The sequence below is a fragment of the Mustela putorius genome, unplaced genomic scaffold, assembly GCF_011764305.1.
Source record: "Mustela putorius furo isolate JIRA1106 unplaced genomic scaffold, ASM1176430v1.1 tig00003898_pilon_pilon_pilon, whole genome shotgun sequence".
Taxonomy (NCBI): domain Eukaryota; kingdom Metazoa; phylum Chordata; class Mammalia; order Carnivora; family Mustelidae; genus Mustela; species Mustela putorius.
In genome coordinates, this window is record NW_025422047.1 from 35047971 (window position 1) to 35056244 (window position 8274).

The following is an 8274-nucleotide window of genomic DNA, read 5'->3' on the forward strand; positions in this document are numbered from 1 at the left end:
AATTTAGACTATAAAAATCAAAGAAGGCCTCTAAATGAGTGACATCTGAGCTAAAACAGAAAAACGAGTTGAGGCAAGAGATTTGTAGACAGAGGACGGCACATGCAAAACCCTGAAGCAGGAAAGGGTTTGTCACCTTTGAGGACCAGGGTTAAGAGGTCAGGTTGGCCAGTCAGAACTGGCAAAGGGAAACGGGCACAAAATTAGATTGAAATAGTAAGCTTTTTACAGATGAAGAAACTGAAGCTCAGAGTGGTTAAGTAACATACCCAAGCTTCCCCAGCTGGAAACAGAGCCAGTTTCCGATCCCGCATCAGTATGACTCAAAGACAATATCCCTCGCCAATCCAGCAGACTCCCCAAACCAGATCTGAAGAGTCACCTAAGGTGCTTGTTAACATACAGATTCCTAGGACCTACCCCAAAATATTAGAACACCCTAGAGGATCAGTTAGAGCCCCCCATAAAAGAGATAGTACATACAAATTGGATAATCTGAGAATTTAATGAAGGAACTGTATTAGTTGCCTAGGGCTGCCATCACAAAGTATCACAAACTGGGTGGCTTAAACAACAGAAATGTGTGGTCTCCCACATCTGGAGGCCAGAAGGGATGTTCCTTCTGAGGACTGTGGGGAGAATCTCTTCCGTGCCTCTCCCCAGCAGCTCGTGGCTTGCTGGCCATCTTTGATGGTCCTCAGCTTATAGATGCGCTGCATGAATTTCTGCCTTCATTTTCACATGACATTCTCCCTGTGTGTATATCTCTGGGTCCAAATTTCCCTTTTCTATATGGATACCAGGCACGTTGGAATAAGGCTCACCCTAACGACCTCAGCTAACTTAACTTGATCATCTGTGAAGACCCTATTTCCAAAGACGTCCCAAATTTCCAAAGGTCACACATTCACAGGTTCTGGGGTTGGGACTCTTAACAACTCTAGGGAGATGCAATTCAACCCATAACTTTTTTTCTACTAAGACGTGGCAGGGAAAGCATGAGGGACAGTACAATACCCCAGACTAGCCTCAGCCATTACCTACCACCCCTCCCTGAGGCCAGCAGTACTCCAACTTCCCTCCTCCAACCTCTTACCCGCTGAACCCAACCAGAAGCCAGAAAGGAGGAACCCATGGAACCATTAATAGAGGTCACCTTCTGGGATGTGGAGCTGGATGGAAAAAACCCAGAGGGGCCCGCTCTCTAACCAGAATGCCCTGAAAATCTTTAAAATCAGGAATGCCTGGGTGGCTCAGTTGGTTAAGCAGCTGCCTTCAGCTTGGGTCATGATCCCAGTGTCCTGAGATCGAGTCCCACATCAGGCTCCTTGCATGGCAGTGAGCCTGATTCTCTGTCTGCCAGTGCTCACTCTCTCTCTCTCTCTCTGACAAATAAATAAATAAAATCTTTAAAAAAAAAAAACCTTTAAAATCAGACCCTAGAAAATTCTTATGCTCAGATGTAGTTTAGGAAATGGAATGCCACCATACATTGGTTAGAAAGACAAGGTCTTAAGTATCAGCGACTCTTACTTGTGTAACCTAGGATTTTTCTTTTTTTTTTATGGCGTGCTTTGAATTACTTCAACAAGAAAGGCAGCTATTAATTGGATTTGAGGTAAGAAAGAGTTTCTGTTTTGTTTGTTTGGGTTTTGTTGTTGTTTTTACTTTAACAACCTTTATCAACCTTAAATAACATCCCCATTCTGAAACCTTAAGGCTGGGTGATTTGGGAGATGAAGAGGAATCAGTTATCACCACAGGACCAAGCCTGCCCTGGTACCTCACTCTCAGTGATGGTCTCATTGTTCTGTGATCTTGGGCTCATAGAAACCGTGACTTAATTGAAAAAGCCTGGAGCTCCAACGCAACTCACACATGTGCAAAACCCCACACTGAACGAGCAGGAGGAAAACTAGAACACTGTATCTTTCTCAAAGTAGGGAAGCCCTTATCTCCACGACCTTGTCTGCTTCCCCGGCTTCAGAACAGACGAAACATGCAATGACCAAACCAGGGAGGATGCCTGGGCAGCGCAGTAATTCTATGAATTCATTTGGCTTTCACATATGGGTTGTTTTTCTAGAATACAGGATTACAACATTAGGAAATGCTAATTGTTTCTGCTATCCTGCATGACCTGCCAGGAAGGTGAGATGCAAATTAAGACAATATAATTACAGCTGCTCTTACCCTATTCAAATGTATTTTCCTTCTCCATCAGGATTCAAGCATGGGACTTTTCTTTAGTTTTGTTTCCAGTATCCTACTCTATCTCCCACTTTTCGCCATCTAGGGACTCTATCCTGGTGAAATGTCTACCATCACCCTGAGATAGTGAGGCTTTTTGTTTTAAACAAACATATCAGAACTTCTGCATCCGGATCAAGTCTTATCTTTCTAAATAATCACATTGGGAGGCTAAATACTTAGTTGGCATGGCGCATTTTGATACCAGTGAACTCTCATTAAAATACTATGTCAAAAAAAAAAAAAACACTCTATCAAATACTACATCAAAAATGCTATGTGGGGGCTCCTGGGTGGCTCAGTGGGTTAAGCCTCTGCCCTTGGCTCAGGTCATGATCTCAGGGTCCTGGGATGGAGCCCCGCAACGGGCTCTCTGCTCAGCAGGGAGCCTGCTTCCTCCTCTCTCTCTCTGCCTGCCTCTCTGCCTACTTGTGAGCTCTCTCTGTCAAATAAATAAATAAAATCTTAAAAAAAAAAAAAATGCTGTGTGGGAGGGGTGTGCTGAGATAGGGCTGTATGGTCCCTTAATGCCCATGGAGAGTCTACAGAGGCAGAAGCCTCTCTTCTCTCCCACCAGCTGTTAAAGGCTCCTCTTAGACTCTTGGCAGCTGCCCATCCTGATTTAGGCCCATTATCCTACCAGGACAGAACTAAATGCCTTACTGATGGAAACTATCCCCCTCCCGCCTCCCTACAAAAAGAAAGAAAGACACAGGATTGGGTGGGAGGGTAGGGGAGGAAAGGAAAGAAAAGGAAAGAAATCAAAGAGAAATAAATGTCTTCCACTAAGTCTCTGAAAAATCTCTCAATAAGACATTAGGCACTTAAGAATGTTACAAGCGTGAGTCATTTTCCAATAGCAAATACTTGAAGTTGGTGAAGTGTGCAACCACAGAGGATTGGTTAAATATTTTACGGACTATCTGTACAATGAAATAATTTTCTGGGACTTAAAGCTATGGTGTAGACCTGCTTTTACTGACACAGAAACTTGTTAGGTAAGAAAAGCAGGTTACAGAACTAGAAGTAAAATGTGATCTTGTTTTTTTTAAATATGTATGTTTTCATGTATCTTTGAATATGTGTGTAGAGAGAAAAGGGGAGAGAGAAGAGAGGAAAGATTTGATTAAACACCAAGACGTAAGTGGATATTTTTGAGAGATACCAATTATGAATGATTTCTCTCTTTTTGCTTATTTCTATTTGCTAATGTTTCTCCAAGAACTATGACTTACATGGGTAAAAAGTAAAGAGAGCTGCCAAGAAGAAAACTGAGTAGCTGTGGCTGAAGTTGATCATTAAAGTAGTAACCCAGCATTTTACTTTATTTTTTTTTACGCTATCATTTACTAAAGCAATATTATGCCATAAATACATACAGTGATTACATTTATATGCAAATCTCAGAAGCCACATCTAGTGCTCTTTTAAAATCGTCAGTCTTGGGACACCCGTGTGGCTCACCCATTTAAGCATCTGCGTTTGGCTTGGGTCATAATCTTGTTCTGGGATGGAGCCCCACATCAGACTCTGTGCTCAGTGGAGAGCCTGCTTTTCCCTCTCCCTCTGCCCCTTTTGTAACTCGTGCTCTCTCTCTCTCTCTCTCACTCACTCACTCAATCACGCGTGTGCGCCCTCTCTCTCAAATAAATGAATGAAATCTTTAAAAAAAAAAAAAAAAGCAGTTTCTACATCCCCAACATGAATTAAGTGAAAAAGCAAAATCAGGAGGCAGAAAATGTAGAGTATGCAAACAATTGTTCACAAAAGAAGGGAAAATAAAGAAGATACATTAGACAGGCACCTATGTGCATAAAAAAGTTATCTGATACTACACTTGATCTTAGCCAAAAGGCTGAGAAGCGATATAAAAGTTATCTGAAAGGTAAAGAGGAAACTTGTAACAGGTTCACCTGTGAGGAAACAGCTGAGCTGAGGGGGACAGGATGTCTGAAACCTGTGAATGGATTACCTAGTCCAAAATGAAATTTCAGTTAGTCGTTTGTACTTCTCAGGGACTTACCTTTTTTATTGTGTATTCCTAGAATTGTACCTAAGCGATTGGTGGAGTTGTTCAGTCTTGATTTAATATCAATGATATTCAAATCCCATTTGCATGGCTCTTTTTTTTTTTTTTCCATATCTACTTGGTCTCTTTTCAAATGTTAAAAGGAAGGAAGATGACCTGGGTAGAAGGAGACAGCCCTTTATTTCACATAGTTTCACCCCATCCTTCTTAATGGTAGGTTTACCAAGGTCAAACAGAAAATAAACCACAGTTGAGAGTTTGCTGCTAACAGACATGTAGGAGGCACACACTCTCATGCATCGTTCTATTTTGGATCCAATATTAACTTCTCATGGATGACAATGCTGCCTCCATTATTTTCCCATTAACGCAGTGCACCCAAGGGGAACATCTGCCCAACACTAATGAGCTATTCACAGGAGAAACAAGAACAGGGTACCCGAAGCCAAGGTAAAACAATTAGAGGGAAAGGAAGACTGTTGGCTCCTGACCTAAATTGAATTGCTTTTAAGAGACAGAAACAGATTTTTAATTATGTAATCCCTTTGTTTCTCATTTCCTTTCAAACTTAAAGGTCAAATTCCCCTTTCAAATGCTAAGGACCAGATCTGATATTATTGTGTCTGTGAGGACTGGCTGTGAGGAAACCAGGAGAGGGGCCCCACTCAACCTTCATGGAGGCAAAGCATTTTTTTTTCTCTCTGCTATCATCCGAACTACTCTCCGGAAGAATCCATTAATAACTGCTGTCTTTCTCCCTTTGCATTTCATTTTTCTCCCCATGTAGTATTCTAAGAGAAACTAAGTCTGCCTTTACCAAGAAAAATAACTGAAGCCATGAAGATCTGGGATAAGAGGAAGTCTCATTAACTTACACTTTTGTGAGACTTGACTTTGAAATTGCTTTAACCTATGCCTCTTTTCTCACAGCTGATTGGTTGCATTTCAAGAGTGGATAAGAGGGGCACCTGGGTAGCTCAGGGGGTTAAGGACTCTGCCTTCGGCTCAGGTCATGATCTCAGGGTCCTGGGATCGAGTCCCACATTGGGCTCTCTGCTTAGCAGGGAGCCTGCTTCCTCCTCTCTCTCTGCCTACTTGTGATCTCTGTCTGTCAAATAAATAAATAAAATCTTTAAAAAGAAAAAAAAAAGAGTACATAAGAGTGATAGACTTTTCTTCTCTCTTTCCCTAGGTCCTTCTGTCTCCCCCTTCACCACGCCTGCCCACCTCCACCCTCCCAAGCCCAGCGAGGTCTACCACACCTGTGACATCTTCCCAGTCACACCAGCTGCCTCTGACCCTGCTCATCACTGACTTCCTGCATCTTTCTCTCTATCCACTCACCCTGGCCTACATCGTCTTATCTTTGTACTGACGAGAAATCTAATAAATGGGCCACTTTGGTTCCCGTAAGAGGAAGGAGAAGGAATTAAGAGCCGTCTGTGTTCAGAGGTTCCCTCCGTGTCCTCAGGATCTCTGCCTCCTTCTCCATCCCTTTGGCTTTGCTTTTCCTCTGTGCAGTGTCTTTCCCAGGCAAGCTCTCCCCACAAGGTGGCTTACATAATCGTAGAGTTGGAGACCCCAGGAAAAGAGACCCTCTTCCCCAAAGTTCTGGAAAAAGTTCTGAAGCTGGTAACGAGAGGCCCAGCCCTGAGTTACAGGCTCACCTCTGGCACAGGGCTCAAGATCAACCCCATGCAGGGCGCCTAGGTGGCTCATTTGGTTAAGCATCAGCCTTTGGCTCACGTCCTGTTGTTGCGCTCCTTGCCCGTCAGGGAGTTTGCCTCTCCCTCTCCCACTGCCCCACCCACCCCGTCCTAGTGCTCTCTTCCTCAAGTAAGTAAATACAATCTTAGAAGGGGAAAAAAAAAAGAGAGAGAGATCAGCTCCACCCAAAGCCCATGCGCTGAGAAGGGGGAAGAAAGGATCCCCAAAGAAAAGACGGTGAAATGGGGCGCCTGGGTGGCTCAGTGGGTTAAGCCGCTGCCTTCGGCTCAGGTCATGATCTCAGGGTCCTGGGAAGGACATCGGGCTCCCCAAAGGAAGCCTGCTTCCTCCTCTCTCTCTCTCTGCCTGCCTCTCTGCCTACTTGTGATCTCTGTCTGTGAAATAAGTCAAGTAGAGAGAGTCAATTATCATATGGTTTCACTTATTTGTGGAGCATCACAAATATCATGGAGGACAAGGGGAGTTAGAGAGGAGAAGGGAGTTGGGGGAAATTGGAAGGGGAGGTAAGCCATGAGAGACTATGGACTCTGAAAAACAATCTGAGGGTTTTGAAGGGGTGGGGGGGGTGGGAGGTCGGGGTACCAGGTGGTGGGTATTATAGAGGGCACGGATTGCACGGAGCACTGGGTGCGGTGAAAAAATAATGAATACTGTTATGCTGAAAATAAATAAATTTAATTAAAAAAAAAAAGAAGAAAGAAAAGAAAAGATGGCTTCTGGTTCCAAAAGGAACAATGCTATGCAGACAAAAATAAAAGTTGTCTTCCTGATTTAGCACTCCTATGCTCCAGATTTATGTGTGTACATCTTGCTTTGCCTGCCCAGACAGTATGTTCCTGGAGGTCAGACACTTTCACTATACTTCACCACCTGGTCTCATATGAAATACGTCATTACTACGTATTCTATATATACTCATCAAATAAGAGAATTCCTCTTGTGTGAACAATGAGACACCCAGAGAAAAGCTCAAAGTCTCTACGGGACTGGCAACTGCCCAGAGAAAAGCTCAAAGTCTCTACAGGACTGGCAACCTCCATACATAGGGAAGAAATTCCCATCATTGGGGCCAACAGACCTTGTTCTCAAGGGAGATGGGCCCCTGTGGCTCCTCGTTGCCTATCAATCAGGAAATCCCAAATATCAGTCACTCCTTATGCTGTGGAGAAAATTCCAGCTGCTCTGCTTCCTTTTTACAGACCCCAGAGCTGGAATCAGTGAACTTTTTCTGCAAGGGGGCATACAGCACACATTCTAGACTTTGCGGCCCTACTACGGTCTCCATTGTAGCTATTCGACTCTGCTGTTTGGAGCATGAAAGCAGCTGCAGACAACGTGTAAACCGAAGTCCAAAGCTGACTTACAATAAAATTTTACTGACAAGCACTGAAATTTGAATTTCACATCATTTTCACATGACATAAAATGTTTTCCTTCAACAATTTAGAACGGAGAAATATTCTTAGTTTGCAAGACCGTACAGAAACAGGTAGAGGACCAGAATCGGTTCATAAGCAGTAGTTTGCCAACCTTTGTCATAGAGTATTTCAGAATTTCGTATTGTGGTTTTGTTTTGTTTTGTTTTGTTTTTCATAAGGACCTTCTTTATCAGAATAAGATAAAAAGCAAATTTGGCAATTTTAAGATTTTCACTTGAAGATTATCTTTTGTTTTAAAAGATATATGCCTTTGGGGCGCCTGGGTGGCTCAGTGGGTTAAGCCTCTGCCTTCAGCTCAAGTCATGATCTCAGGGTCCTGGGATCAAGTCCCACATCGGGCTCTCTGTTCGGCGGGGAGCCTGCTTCCTTCTCTCTCTCTCTCTCTGCCTGCCTCTCCACCTACTTGTGATCTCTCTCTGTCAAATAAATAAATGTTAAAAAAAAAAAAGATATATGCCCTTTTTTAAGATTTTATTTGACAGAGAGACAGAGAGAGGGAACACAAGCAGAGGGAGAGGGAGAAGCAGGCCTCCCGCAGAGCAGGAAGCCCAGTTCAGATTTCAATCCCAGGACCCTGGGATCATGACCTGAGCCAAAGGCAGACACTTAGCAACTGATCCACCCAGGCATCCCAAAGATTAAGTTTTTTGAGAGGGATAACCAGTTAAGGTTACAATGTGATGGTATTTGAGTGTACTGAAGTCTTTCAAATCTGTTCTATTGGGGGCACCGGGGTGACTCAGTCCGTTAAGCAGGTAAGTGTTGGTATCAGCTCAGGTCACCATCCTGTGGTCATGGAATCCAGTCCCACGTAGGGCTCTGTGCTCA

General features: G+C 43.6%; 1 non-coding gene across 1 annotated transcript; it reads right to left on the reverse strand.

Moving 5' to 3' along the window:
• Positions 1-3930: 3930 nt before the first annotated feature.
• LOC123388409 lies at positions 3931-4117 on the reverse strand. Its single transcript, XR_006602956.1, has one exon. It is a non-coding gene; the product is annotated as a U2 spliceosomal RNA (small nuclear RNA).
• Positions 4118-8274: the final 4157 nt, after the last annotated feature.